At 42.3% G+C, this 13,543-nt stretch overlaps 1 protein-coding gene across 4 annotated transcripts in view; it reads left to right on the top strand.

The window, feature by feature from the left end:
• The window catches only part of MGLL (monoglyceride lipase), a 104,096-nt gene that overhangs the window by 45,443 nt on the left and 45,110 nt on the right, over positions 1 to 13,543 (top strand). The window lies entirely within an intron of this gene.

Below are 13,543 nucleotides of genomic sequence, written 5' to 3' on the forward strand. Positions count from 1 at the left end.
TTAAGTGGTCCTGCTGAATGCAGCAGGGAGGAAGAAAAAGCAGTACGTTCTGGTGTCGTTTTCATGTTTTGTGCCAACAACAGAACTTGTGACCCATGAAAATGGGTAAATCTTTGGCACCAAGTGCTCACTGCTGAATACAACATTTAGGATCTGGGCAAGGCATGGCACTTTCAGGACTTTGTAATGTTGTTTGAAGGAATTAAATCATTAGAACCAAACAGGACTGATTTCATGCCTATAGCATGTCCCAGTAGCCAAAGAAACCCTACTTAATGGGAAAGCAGTCACTGTGTAAACATAAACAGCTCCATGCAAGGTTTGAACCTCCGTCACCACCCTGAGCACGCTGAGACAAAATATGAGGTAACAGGAGGTGAGGAATTAAGAAACCAAGTTCTATTCCCAGCTCTCAAACAAAGCTGCTAAGAATAGATGCTGATGAGGAAGGGGAAGGAAAGTTGGGAGGAGAAGTCAAGACATTTCCTTTGAGGCCCCTAAAGGGCTTGGGGAACTTCAGAGGTGACCTTCTTCCTCTGTGGTCTGTATACTCGTAGCCTTTTCTAGATGCTTCCTCCATTCTTGTCACTACCTAGATAAGTACAAATAGTTTTTTCTGGGGCACTTTTAGCCCCTCTTCTTGACTTCAAGTAAATACTATAAGATTTATTGACTCAGAGTAATTATTTCAAATGTGCTCATAGCTGCAGTTGCCACTGACTTCAGACAGAGTGATGCCCGAGTCTGTCCTGGTAGATCCATCTGGTAGATCCACTTTAAGCTGGACACTTGAGACACTTGAAGCTAGAGGGTGTACTTGAAATTGTGATTTCCAGACATCTATGAATGTGAGCTTCCTCAGTCACCAAAGAGAAACCATTACCTGGCTAGTCAGCATGATGCTTCAGTGTCTCTCACAGAGTGGTCTCTAGGTGGATTTTTAGAGGGTTGCCAGGACCCACTGTGGTTCTCTGCCTGTGGTTCACAGAGGCATTCCTGGGCCATTGTTAACATACACTGGAATGGGTTGGCTCAACTTCAGACATCATGACCATGGTTTAAGTAAACAGAGCTGCAATTGTCTGAGTAAACAGTGCCTTTCTAAGAGTTCTTTCACTTCTACACCTGAGCCGTGTTTAAAAATACAAAATTAAACAAACAAAAGTCACTCACTTCTCTATTTACTTTTTACATTTCTTTTACTCTTTGAAGAACGCCTGCCATTCTTTCTGACTTGTTAGTAATGAAAGGCCAAGCCAATAAGGAGAAAACAGATTTCTATGTTCCCCAAAGATTTTGCAGATGTGCCTGTGGTGGAGAAATACAAACTGCTTTTATATTTGAACTGGCCCTTAAATTGTAAATATTGCTTGATGGTTTTGACATCTCATTACCAGCACTTCCATGCCATTTCCAGAAGAACAGTGCAGCTCCCAGCATAAGCAAATGACAAAATTGAATTTGACTTTCAGACCTTTCCAAAGTGAATGAATAAATAAATAAATAAGGCAAAGTGAAGTCAAAGCAAAAGAAATCAAGTACTGATTATAATGTCTTTAATTATAGTGTATTGTGTTAGTCTCTAGAAATATTCAAAGCAGTTTCTAATTCAGCATCAGTCTTGAAGAATACTTTGTACTAATGAGGTCAACTCAAAATTAAAGCCAAATCTGTAGGATGCAAAGTGACTTATGTCAGCACAGTTTGCTGTAGGATGAATTCAGCTCCCTCTGTTTTTCTGATCCCATTGCACACACTGCAAAGGGGAATGACAATGATCATTGTCAAATCAACATTCCAGGCTTTGCTTGCTGTATTGCTATTGCCTGAGTTTCTGAAGCATCCCTTCTTCTCATCAGCTGTGTATGTGTTCCCTTAATGCTTCTGTTATCTTTGCTCCATGTGACTCTCTTATTCACTGTGAATGGGGGCATCCTTTTATGATTCTGTATGTGGTTCCAGAGGATGGGCAAATTAGCAAACCAGCTTTGTGTGAGAGGGACTCTGACCGACAGGGGAGCAGCTTTGGTTCTCAGATACTTCCAACAGGCTTCCTCAGTATCATAATTTTTTTTTTCAATCTCCACAGGAATGTCCAACACAAGTAAATCTGCCTTGTATTCCACAGAAACCAAGGGAAAAGGTGAATAGCAAATGGAATAACAATTGTAATTAAACTGTTCCTTTTGCTTGTTGCCCTGTTAGGGTCTGCTTCTGAGCACAGGTGTACAACTTTGTGACATCAGTCTCTGGGAACAAGGTGACTTCTGGAGTTCCCTGTTGTGGGTCTCAAAGCAGTAATATTTCATCTTGATCCTGAGAGCAGCAAAAAAAAAAAAAAAAAAAAAAAAAAAAGCAAAATCAGTGTTAGTTCTGTGTGCCACCTGATGAATTGGAAACAATGCTGTCCAGTATGGTGAATTATAAGAAGCAATGGTAGAAATAACAGAAAAGAAGAAAAATGGTCTAAAGATAGTGTTGTAAAGATAATTTTTCTACACATTATTCCACCAGAGACTGAAGGATAAGCAAACCTGGCATCTGTAAAACAAACAGTTCATTTGCTTTTAATTGGAATACTAGTGTGATGATCAGTACTGGCTTTGTGCCATGACTCTGATAGATACCCAAGTTGGTCACTCAGCATTTAGAGATCTTTATCCTGGACAGACCCTCCACTGACTTCTGCTTCATCTCATCAAATGGGGAGTGCTCTGAACCAGCTATTTGTTGGTAGTGACACAATGGTTGAAGCAGACAACCCAGTGATCATACCAGGGTTCCAGATGCAAGAGCACTTTACTTCACTGCTATAAGGAATACATGGGTTTAGTGAAAATAATAAAAGAGCTGCACACAGTTCCTTGCTTCAATTTCTCTAGCACTCTTAGAACATCCCTTGGGAACACACAGCAGCTCTTTTGGATCACTATGAATATATCTACAAGAACTGGCTGTACAGCTGTTCTGGCTGGAAGAGGCTATTTTTTTCTAGATGTCTGTAGCAGAGGAGTTGGCCTTGTGAGGTCCCTTCAGACTGCTGTGACTTCATCCTTTTTAAAGTCAGGGTGAACATCTGACCTCTTTGTTCTTCTAGGGAAATTGCATTGTTGTAAGAGCTGTCCCTGCAGACATATTTGGCTGAGTTGCCTTCCCTAGGTTCAGGCATGTCATTGTCCTAATGTGTTCCCACTTGAATGGAAGCCACCAGTGTTTGGAACCTATTGTCCCTTATGCAAGAGATGTGACACAACCCTGATAGCAAATGGCTTATTATTCCAGGTATCTGAGGAGATAAGTGTTGCATCTTGCCCATGAGATTCCTACAGCTATGCTTAGGCAGGTCCCTTACCTCATCCCATCCCAGTTATATCCTTAACTACACCCAGCCATCCCTGTCCTGTGCTCCACAGCACAGACATTCTGACGCTGTGTCAGTATAACTTACTGCCCATAACAGGAAAGAAGGAAATGAGCAAACATCAGTATAAGTAAAGTTTTTAGACATCATTAAAATTATATCTCCTCTAGGGTTTCCTCTTGCAGACCAATACAGTTTCACTTATGTTAACTGAAAGACAAATACTGGTGCAGCAATCCCAAATACCAACCTTGGGCTAGTCCCAGCCACAAACATCTAAAGCAACCAGACTTGGGGGAGTCACTGGGTGGTGGGAGGAAGGCACCCCAAGCTGACCAGACTCACTGCTCAGACAGTGGTACCAAGGTGTGGCCTTGGAGCCAGGAAGGGAACAGCTGGAGGAAGCTGTCCTGGTGGCCACAGCACTGCAGTCAGATTTATCTGCCTTCAAGCATGCTCCTATGGGATATCCCCAACAGCAGGAGAGGGGAAAGATCCTTGTCTTGGTCTTTCTCTGCTTGGAATCTGCTTGTTCCTCTTAGGCAGATGCAGTATGTTTGTATCTGAAAGGATTCACTCTTTTTGTATCAGTTTTCAATATCCCAGAACCTTGAGTAATACCAAACTTCATGAGTACTTCCCCTGGCATGAAGGAGTCCTCCCTTCTGTGTCAGACGCTGGCTCTCCAGCCAGGAACTATCTTTGTTTCTGTTTGGCAGGCACTCACTCGATGATGGAAATCTCTGAATCCTCCCATACTGAGTGGTGGCAAAGGCAACTTGCAAGACCTAGAATTTAGTTTAAAAAAAAAAAACAAAACAGAAAAAAGGAGGCAATGAGGAGCAGAGAACAGGCAAACCATGGTAAAGGCAGTCTTTAGACACAATGACCAGTGATTTACAGAATCAGATTCACAATTGATCCATACTTTTGTTTCTTTGTCTACAATTGTGTGTAGACATCCAGTCAAGTGATACAAATTGGGGATGGAGTATCTAGATGAAAGTTGGCAGAGAAAATAAGTTATTCCTTGAGCGGCTGGTGGTTGAAGAACGCTTGATGTTTGAAGAGAGATTTTAAATAAAATCTCCTAAGCGATGAATTAGTTGTTCTCTGCTGCTCTGCTACAAGTTAATTTTCTCAGTGGCAATTGCTGAAAAGAAAGAACGGGGAAAAAAGGGGGACAAAATATTGACAACTGGGCTAAAGCCAAATATTCAGCAGTAACAGGGCAGTAATTGTTTGCTCTGGTGTTGTGTACAGATAGGTAAGGAGAAAATGTACAAACTACTGTAGATTCAGTATGCAAGAATGATTGCTGATCTTTTTCAGATGTCTGTCTGACCTGTGATAAATGTCTTACTCTGTATATTTTCTTCCTTCCTTGCTCAAGCTTGAAGCTTGCAGACTGAGGGAATAAGACCTAAATCATTGGCCTTTCTTTAGAACAGTATTTTGTTTAATTTGCTGTGGATATCAGCAGGTTAGTTGGTTCACCAACAGAGAAGATGAGTTTATTTTTATGATTTTTCAACATACTTTTAGCTTTTATTTTCAAAATTATCTTAGCGGGCTTTCAGATTCAACTGTCAGTTCCAGAAATCTGCAATGGTTTAACTTGCTGGGTGAAAGGCATTAGGAGTGGCAAGGAAGCAATAAGTAATTAAATTTCTGTAACATAACATTTAGCTGACTTTAATGGTTACGCTTTTTCTTCATTTTTTTCAATTTTATGTGAGAGCTAGTCTACAATATTTGGACCATTAATATCTTTATTCTGAGCAGCATCCATAACCTCATGTTATTAAAAAGACATTCAAGCAATCAGCATTCAGTCATCCTCTGTCCCTCCCCAAACAAGGGATGTGGAGCATCTCAACCCAGGTTGTCCTGAAAAGGCACAGAGCATCTCTCCGACATTATTAGATACCCACAAATTCATTAAGACAGAAAGATTATTTTTTTTTAATTGACTTTGTTCTTTCCAGGTTCCCTGTGGCCCCCTTCCATGTAGCACAGGGAACCCATGGTGGTACCTTAACTCTGCTGCTGAGCTCCTGCTGCTTTAGAGTCAGGTTTTTACTCGTGCTGGGTGTCCATCTTTGCCTCTGGCATGCTGTGCTGCCACAGGAAAGGTTTTTTACCTCTGTGCTTCAGTTTATGTGGCAGTGGGAAGAAGGATTGATCCTTGCTTGGGGTGGGGTAATGGATCAGAGAATCTCTTGAGGTGCCACTCATCTCTGCCTTGTGTGACCTCTGCAAGCAGCCTGGTTGAACCATTTGTAAAGCATTTTGGGTTTTCTGTACGAGGAGTGTTGTACAAAAGCCAGCTGCTGTTATTATTTATCCTGTTTATTTACTGGTCACATTTCTCAAAGCTGGGGAATGGAAAAAAACAAGCAATCAGCAGATTCACTTTGTTTACATTTCATTTCACTTTCGGTGTTTGGGGAATGCTGATTTGTTAAACTCTATTCCTTCCTTTGAAGCCTGTAATTTTGCATAGTGGAAACATTGCCTCATTCTTACACACACAGGTTCACATTTCTGGTTTGAAGCATTATTTAAGGGTTCTGCCCATCAGAGGTTTGCTTCCTGCTGGGCACATTCTCCTCCATACCAGCTCTCACTCTTTCTTTGCCAGGAACTGAAGGAGTAGAAGCTGGCCTGGCTGGTGGGGTTAATAACAGTGGTATTGAAAGCATTTGCTCTGGATATTGTTGAGGCTTTTTTTAAATGGTCAGAAATATGTGGTACAGTCTCTGTTCCACATGAAACACAGCATTCCTGCAGGAGAATAACAGCTTGTGGTTTAAATAAATGTTGTTATTTCTGCTCAGCTGTAGGTGTACATGTATGTTTTGGTTCAGTGACTGCCAGATACTGTAAATGAGTATTGATTTCCTTTTCTATTTTAAGCTTTTCTGCAGAAAAGACATCCTACATGCCTTTGGCTTTCTTTGCCTGTATCTAAAATGATTGCAGCCAAGGACTCATCTAACTAAATACTCTTTTTTTTTTTATTGTTACCACCCATCTTTATTCTAGTAGTTGCACCTCAAGTTGGACAGGTCCCCATTCACATTTTGGAGCTTAAAGCTATTACATCCAGCCCTTTTTAAGAACAAATTAACAAGGCAGTGATTAAAACTCATGGCAGGTAGGTTCCTTATTTCTGCTAGCTTGGCAGCCCTCACTGTGAGAGGTGAAACTGCCTTGGTATTAGAAGTGAAATAACATTTTAGGAACCAAGCCTGAAGTAGCTAAAGCCTTTGGACACATAGATTAGCTCAGTGCAGCCAAGAAATAACACATATTGATTTGGCAGCCATAGGCTAAAGCCTGTATCCAACTCTTAAGTCATCTGTAGGCAAACCATTGTACCTCACCTGTGACTAAAATTCACTTTGGTCCAAAACATGAATAAACATTTCAGTCTTTAAAGCTGCTGTTGCAGTGATCATTGTTTTAGCAGCGTTCCATGTCTTGTGTTTAACTGCTTGCATTCAGCTTTCCTTCCTACCTCAGGTCTACGGTAAACATGGAATAGTAAATTAATTGGAACATGCTGAAAGCCTTGGCAAACGCTTTGCCTGTGACATTCCTAATTTCCCAGAGGAGTAGCTGCTGATATTGATTTTGACAGAGCCTGTAAAGCCTCTTGCTGCAAAGATTCCTCTCATAGCTAGGCAAGGCTGAAGTGCAGCACTGGGATGTGCCAAGATTTCATTGGAAATTAATGTGTTTAATCTCAAAATATGTTAAAATATGCATAAGCCCCTTAGGATTAAGAAATAAATGCTTGACTTTCTGTCTTTAAGTTTATGGGATAATTCCACCCTAGATTTTGGAAAATCATGTGAAAAGCCTTGGCAATTTAGAGATGCATGCTACCTCTGACATCTGAACTTACAATGAGTTTGTCAGTTAGTTAAGGAAAACCAATTAAGATCTCTGCCAACACAGAGGACTGCTGACAAAATCAGATCAGGAAGGTAAAAGTGAGGATGGGCAATTGACTCAGTGCAGGAAGTAATCAAGAGTTCCACATTAGGAGTGGAATTGCTTGGCCACAAACAGAATTATTTGGTCTAGGTATTTCAGGGACTTGAAGTCTTTTCTTTAAACCATTGCCATACAACTAGGACTTGCACTGTCAGTGCAACTTTATTCAAAAGTTATAATAACATAGTATCTTGACTTTACAGAACAGGTAAAGTGTCATCTCCTTTCTTGCTCCTTCTTTATTCACAGCTCTCTTCCTGGAAGGTGTCCCTGACCATGACAGGAGGGTTGGAACTAAGTGATCTTTAAGGTCCCTTTCAACCCAAACCATTCTATGATTCCAAGCTAGTGAAGGTTTGCCCACATAAGCCCGAAATGCCTGATCAGAGTACTTCAGTCATGCAGGAATAGCTCAGAAACATTCTGACCCATTTGTGCCAGGTGTGTGCTTTTCAGCCTCTTCCCTGCACAGGTGCTGGGGTGCTGAGCTGAATTCTTCCTGAAACAACTTTTTCAGTACTGCTGGTTATGAGTTGTCTCTACCATCCACTCCCTGAAATAGCAGCTTGAGACTGGAGGTGATCAGTCAGGGAAAAGCCCATTTTCAAGAACCATTGATGGGGGCAGAGATTGACTATGAAGAACCTCTGGTGCATCCGAGTTCAGACTCCGAGTGATGTCCTGCATGAAAAATGCCTTGCAAAAGAATTGAGGTCAGAAGAAGCCTGCAGACGTGTCCTACACAACTTCAGCAGGTGTCACTTAACATTTAGATGTGATACTCTCTGGAGCACTTGATTATTTGTTTCAAACCACAGGCCCTTCTTAACAAATACTTGAAAATAACTAAGCAAGCAGCATGTTCCTAGGGACTTAAACATTACCATGTACTTGTGTGGATCTAACCAGGGGGGTGGCTTTACTAAATAAAATAATTTCCATAATTTGGAAGCTACAGAAGCGTATCTAAAACTCCTCACCTCAGTAACTGAATTCTGCTGTCTATTTCCATCTTCTGTGCTATGCCAAAAAGTGAGATTAAATTGTTAAAATGTGGCTGGAATGCCATGTAAGGAGCATTTTTGCATGGTTTGAGCTCATCCCTTAATGGAATACACCTTGTTCCTTTATAGGAATCCTCCCTTCTAGGGTTGAGTTGGATTTCAGGTTATGAACTTATAACAGCAATAATGACTTGCCACTGGAACAGGTTCAAATGCTCTGAATATGCCAAGACTTCAAGGGAGTTCAGTAAAAAGGACTGACTTTGCACAGCTACTTTGAAACAGAGATATACTTTAATATAAAAAAAACCTTTTTCTTGTTCAGAGAGCAAGTGTAGTACTGAACTAGTGAGTAATGCTGAGTTTCAGCGATAGTGACAGTGCAGAAGAAGCTTCTTGCCCTTCAACTGCAGCTTTCTCATGCTTGGAAAGGGCAGTCCATCTCACTACACAAGGCTTTGGCTCACTAGGCAGTATCTGCATTTTGATTTCAGGAAAACACTGCTACACGACTGGCTAAACAGCCATTTTTGTCCCTTTGGAAATCATTAAACATTCAGTGCAAGTGAAGAGGAGGGAGAGTCTGTGAAAACTGTTCTTGCTCTTACTCCCTGTCTGTTGGTGCTCCATTGAGAGTGGTGGCCCTGCAGCCATCACTCATCTGCAGTGGTGGTGCTTCCAAGTCAAAATGAATTTTTAATAAAACTAACCAGAAGCACTTTATTTTTCCTGATTTCCAAGGGGATCTGTGCCAGAAACTCTTGTTTCTTGCCATATTCTCCCTCCACACCCTAAAGCTAATTTAAAAAAAAATTAGGGGTGATTTCAGGTTGACTTGACTTTTGCAGCTGATGTCTTCTATTTGAGCAATGTTTTGCACAGTTTTTTTAGACAGACACTGACTACTTTCTATCATTTAGCATCTATCCCTGTAGCTCCCCTTGGGAGATATGACCTCCATTTTATCTCCCTTGTAACCCTTGTACTGAGCAAGTGCTGAAGCAGAGCAAGGCACAGGACTGGGATGTCCAGTTCCAGCATTCCTCCCAGTCAGGTCCTGGGGCAGTTCTGTCCCTCTACATCATCCTTTCCTTGGTCCTGTATGTGCAGCAATGTCTACCCCTTTTCTTGTTGGAAACAGAAGTCATAATCCTTCCTTCAAGGCTTCCTGTGCTCTGTAGAAGGGCAGCAGCCAGAGGAAAGCTCAGATCCAACCCTGGGTTGCCCAAGTCTCCAGGGATCTTGTCTTGCAGGTTCAGAGCAGCAGGTCTGGCAGCCAGTTCTGCCAAGGCATACCCCATCTCTGATATCAAAGTGGAGGAGTGTCTCCCCAGGGCAGTCCATGTAACCCTAGAATCCCTCCTCCTCAGTTTTATCCAAGAAAGGGGTGGGAAGATCCGACCCATGAATTGTAAGCTGCACACCAGGCATTTCACCTCTGATCTCAGCTTTATGTCCCCTAAAATATCACTGCAAACCCTCCTTGAAATTAAATACAGCTGATCTTAAATGTTAACATTGCAGAGATTTACCCAGAGCTATGCAGTTGCAAGGACCCAATAATTCTTTCTCTCCCACCCCCATCTGAAATTTCCTTCCTCTCTTCTCCCTGCATTACACCGCTCATGAGTTATTCTCAGTGACGGCTCACTTTTAGAAAAACTACAATAAATCAGCTTAAACTATTTCTCCACATTGTTTTGTGCTGGCTCTAGCTGGATCCTGTTGAACCTTTTGTTATGAAATATATTTGTACTAACCGGTTCTGCCTCTGCTCTGCTGATTTATGATGTCTGCACTTTCTGAGGTGCTTGGAAAACTTAGCCATGTTACTCCTCCTGGACAGTTTCAGAACATGGCAGTTCTGAAATGTCCTCCTAACTCTGTTCTTGTAAGGAGTTGTGATTTTAAGATGTATGATGAGACCAGGCTTGCAGACATGTTGCAAAAGAGTTGCTTACCAGAGCAGGCACAGATTTTAAGACTGAGCCCTGAATCTCTATGGTGTAAGACAGCAAGATGATGCTTAAATTAACAGCAGCCCCTTCAGAGGGACTTGCATGGGAACTTCCAAGTGTGAGGAAATGAGGAAATGAGGAAAGAAAGCAGGAACTAGAGCTTGCTGAAGAGGCTTATTTTTTAACCGCCAATTTAAGATCTGGACAAGAATAAAGCTCCTGATTCTACTAGTCTAGATCAAACCACATCAAACACAAATGGACAGAACCCTCAGCCCCCACAAGCTCTGTATAGTCAAGCAGAAATTGTGAATTGTGAGCACAGTGCAGGGTCCTCGGACATGTTCTTTCATGCAGAAAGTTTTCCTAAGTTAAACCCCAGAGATAAACTCCTCCAGATCCAGAGCTCTGTGAGGTATCCATGCTAACGCTGCACGGTCTGTGATTTTGAGAGAAGGTTGATAGAGATTCAGCTGCAGGCTATTGACATTCTGATTTGCTTTTTTCCCTGACTTGGGAAGAATATTGCTAGAGCTGCTAGAGAGAGGTGGCTCCCCAGAGCCTGCGCCTGCATGGCAAAGCTGTGGGCAGTAGGGCAGAGGCTAAGAATGCAAAAATTGAGCAGGAGAGCAAGAAAAGCCCTTGGGCAAAACGTCTCCTTGAAACATGGATTGGAATTGGGACAAAAGTCACTCCCTCTTGCATCCTCACGGGGACATAACTCAGATGTCTCCTAGTGAAGCATGGCATGAAGGGACACACCTGACTCCATAAATATTCCTGTCTAACTGGAGACACTAGGCTGACCTCATGGCTAAGCGTGTAGGTCACAAGCATGCATAACATAAGTGAGATTGCTATAGCTTTTTGTAACCCCTACACATGGCCCAAGTTTTTTCAGGATTGTCTTGGGGCACAAATCACCTCCAGAAAAAAGAATGCAAAAACTGATTCGAAGAGCAGAGACAGAGACAACCCCCTTCCAAACTTCAGGTCTTACACCCAAAGCAAGGGCCTGAAGAACCCTCCAGAAAAGGAAAAGATCACCAATAGTGAACAAAAAATTTATTCTTCATTACATGTTCTTCTAAATTATTACCTGGATTTTTTTTTTTTGTAACCCTTAAGCAAATACCAAAGGTAGGAAATCAGATTGACACTTAAACCTCAACAAATCTTATAATATGATAGATAGCTAATCCTCATAGTGAGGCCCATTCACCCAGCTAAAACAAGAATGAACACCTTCCAGTGGCTTTCCATTATAATATATTTTGGAAGCAAAATACACACATAACATTTTTAATCCACTAGAAGATCTGTGAGTGACTATCCACTTGCTTGTCCAAAAAAATCACCAGTTTTTGGTAAATAACAGTTAATTGTTTAGCTACAAAGGAACTGATAAATCAGCTCAAACAACATAACAAAATGTAGCACTTAAGCCAGTCATTTTTCTGGCAGCTTAGCTGGCTCAGAGCTTTCCTGTCAGTTTGTTTTTAAAAATTACTGTAGGAATTTAGTGTCTGGAATTCAAAACTGTGCAAGTCAGATGTTCTTTGTTAAAGCTGATCTGGTTCTAGTAACAACATCCATAAGACCAGATGAAAAGCACAGTTGCCTAGCATAGAATAACATGGTAGTACCTTAAGTTGGGAGGGCTTGATTCAGGAAATCACTTCTGCCTGTGATTCAGTCCTTATTCTGGACAGCATTTATAAATCCTTTTTTAAATTTCATCCTGTACTTGGAGAGTCCTGTTGACTTTTGTGTGTTGAAGAAAGTTTCCTGAGGTTAAGGCAAATACTTAAATATTACTCTGAAGAGGGATGCTTTTGAATGGGGTGGAAAAGATTGCATTTTTCATATATGCAGTCATAGGAAGCTTGTCTTCCATTCTTCGGTTCAGCCCTAATGTTTTGGGTTATTTTCTGGCAATGAAAGAGAATGCATAGGGTCCCAGAGAAGTGGCTCTGTCCCCAGAGAACCCAAGATGTTAAAGTCATACTGTCCTGCTTGCAACTTTCTTTGTCTAGTTCAGTTTCAACATGAAAGCAAAGCAAGAACGTGGGTCTTATGCCCAGCAGGACCCAACCCCAAGTGGTGTTTCAGGCCTGCAAAGTGCCACAGCACAGCAGCTTTCTGGGTGTGCTTTCAGTGAATTTTTCTTCTAGCAGTCTTGCTTTAAGAGGGCTCTTGCTTGTGTGTGTGAGTCCAGAAGTCCAGTGCTGCAATTTATTTTCCCTACAGTTGCTCTCCTCCAGCTGACTGTGGAATTGCATCTCTAAACAATTATCTTGGCCCTTGACAAAGCAAAATCAGAAAAGACAGCGAGAACCCTTAAACCTGGTACTGCCTTTCTACCTAGAACTGCAACCTAAAGCATGACCCTGCCCTGCAAAGCTGCTGCTCACACAAGGAAATATTAGTGGATGTGAAGCACAGTGAGAAATAGGGAAGGCTTGGACACAGCTAAAGCTTGGATCAGCTGGTGAACTCTCCAAGAGGCAGGACAGAAGAACAACATGTTCTCGTGGACTTGTGCACACTGAGCGTGTTGCAGCCTGGCCTCCATAATTTCCACCCTCCCTAATAAAGGGAAGGGTGTTTGTAGGTGCCTTGTATTAACTGCAGGTGTGGCATTGCTGTGTTTTACAAAGCTTAACAGGCTGCAGCCGCAATAGAGGGACTGATCCCCTGATGCCAGTCAGGGGAGATGTGGGAGCAGGGACAGGTCATGGGTGCGTATCACCTTCTCGTGGAAGAGGACTAAACACAGCCCAACAGTAGTTGATTTGAACAGTAAAGATAAATATTATTTTGCCTTCTTGTTGTATGTAATAAGTCACTGCATCTGTTTGCCAAGCTGTGCAGTACCAGGAGGCAGAAACCTGCAGTGGGGAGGGGGCAGGAGGAGGAGGAGGTGATAAAGGCTATGGGAAGGACAGGAATCTGCAAAAGCCATCTGTTGCTTTTGCAAACAGCAGTCAATAAAGTGGTTTCCTCTAATAGCCCCTAATTGCTGCTGCAGAGCTGGGTGCGAGCAGGAGCGTGGGACCGAGTCGCGGCCGCTCACCCCTTGGCTTTGTGCTCGGCCGGGAGCGTGGGGGAGTCCTGCTGCTCACCAGGAGCTGCTTCCCTGCGCAGGTGCCAAAGCCCCGCTATTTCGAGATGTGCAGCAAGCGCTCTTCCACCAGCCAAAACCCGCTGGAGCA

The sequence above is a fragment of the Lonchura striata genome, chromosome 12 (assembly GCF_046129695.1).
Source record: "Lonchura striata isolate bLonStr1 chromosome 12, bLonStr1.mat, whole genome shotgun sequence".
Taxonomy (NCBI): Eukaryota; Metazoa; Chordata; class Aves; order Passeriformes; family Estrildidae; genus Lonchura; species Lonchura striata.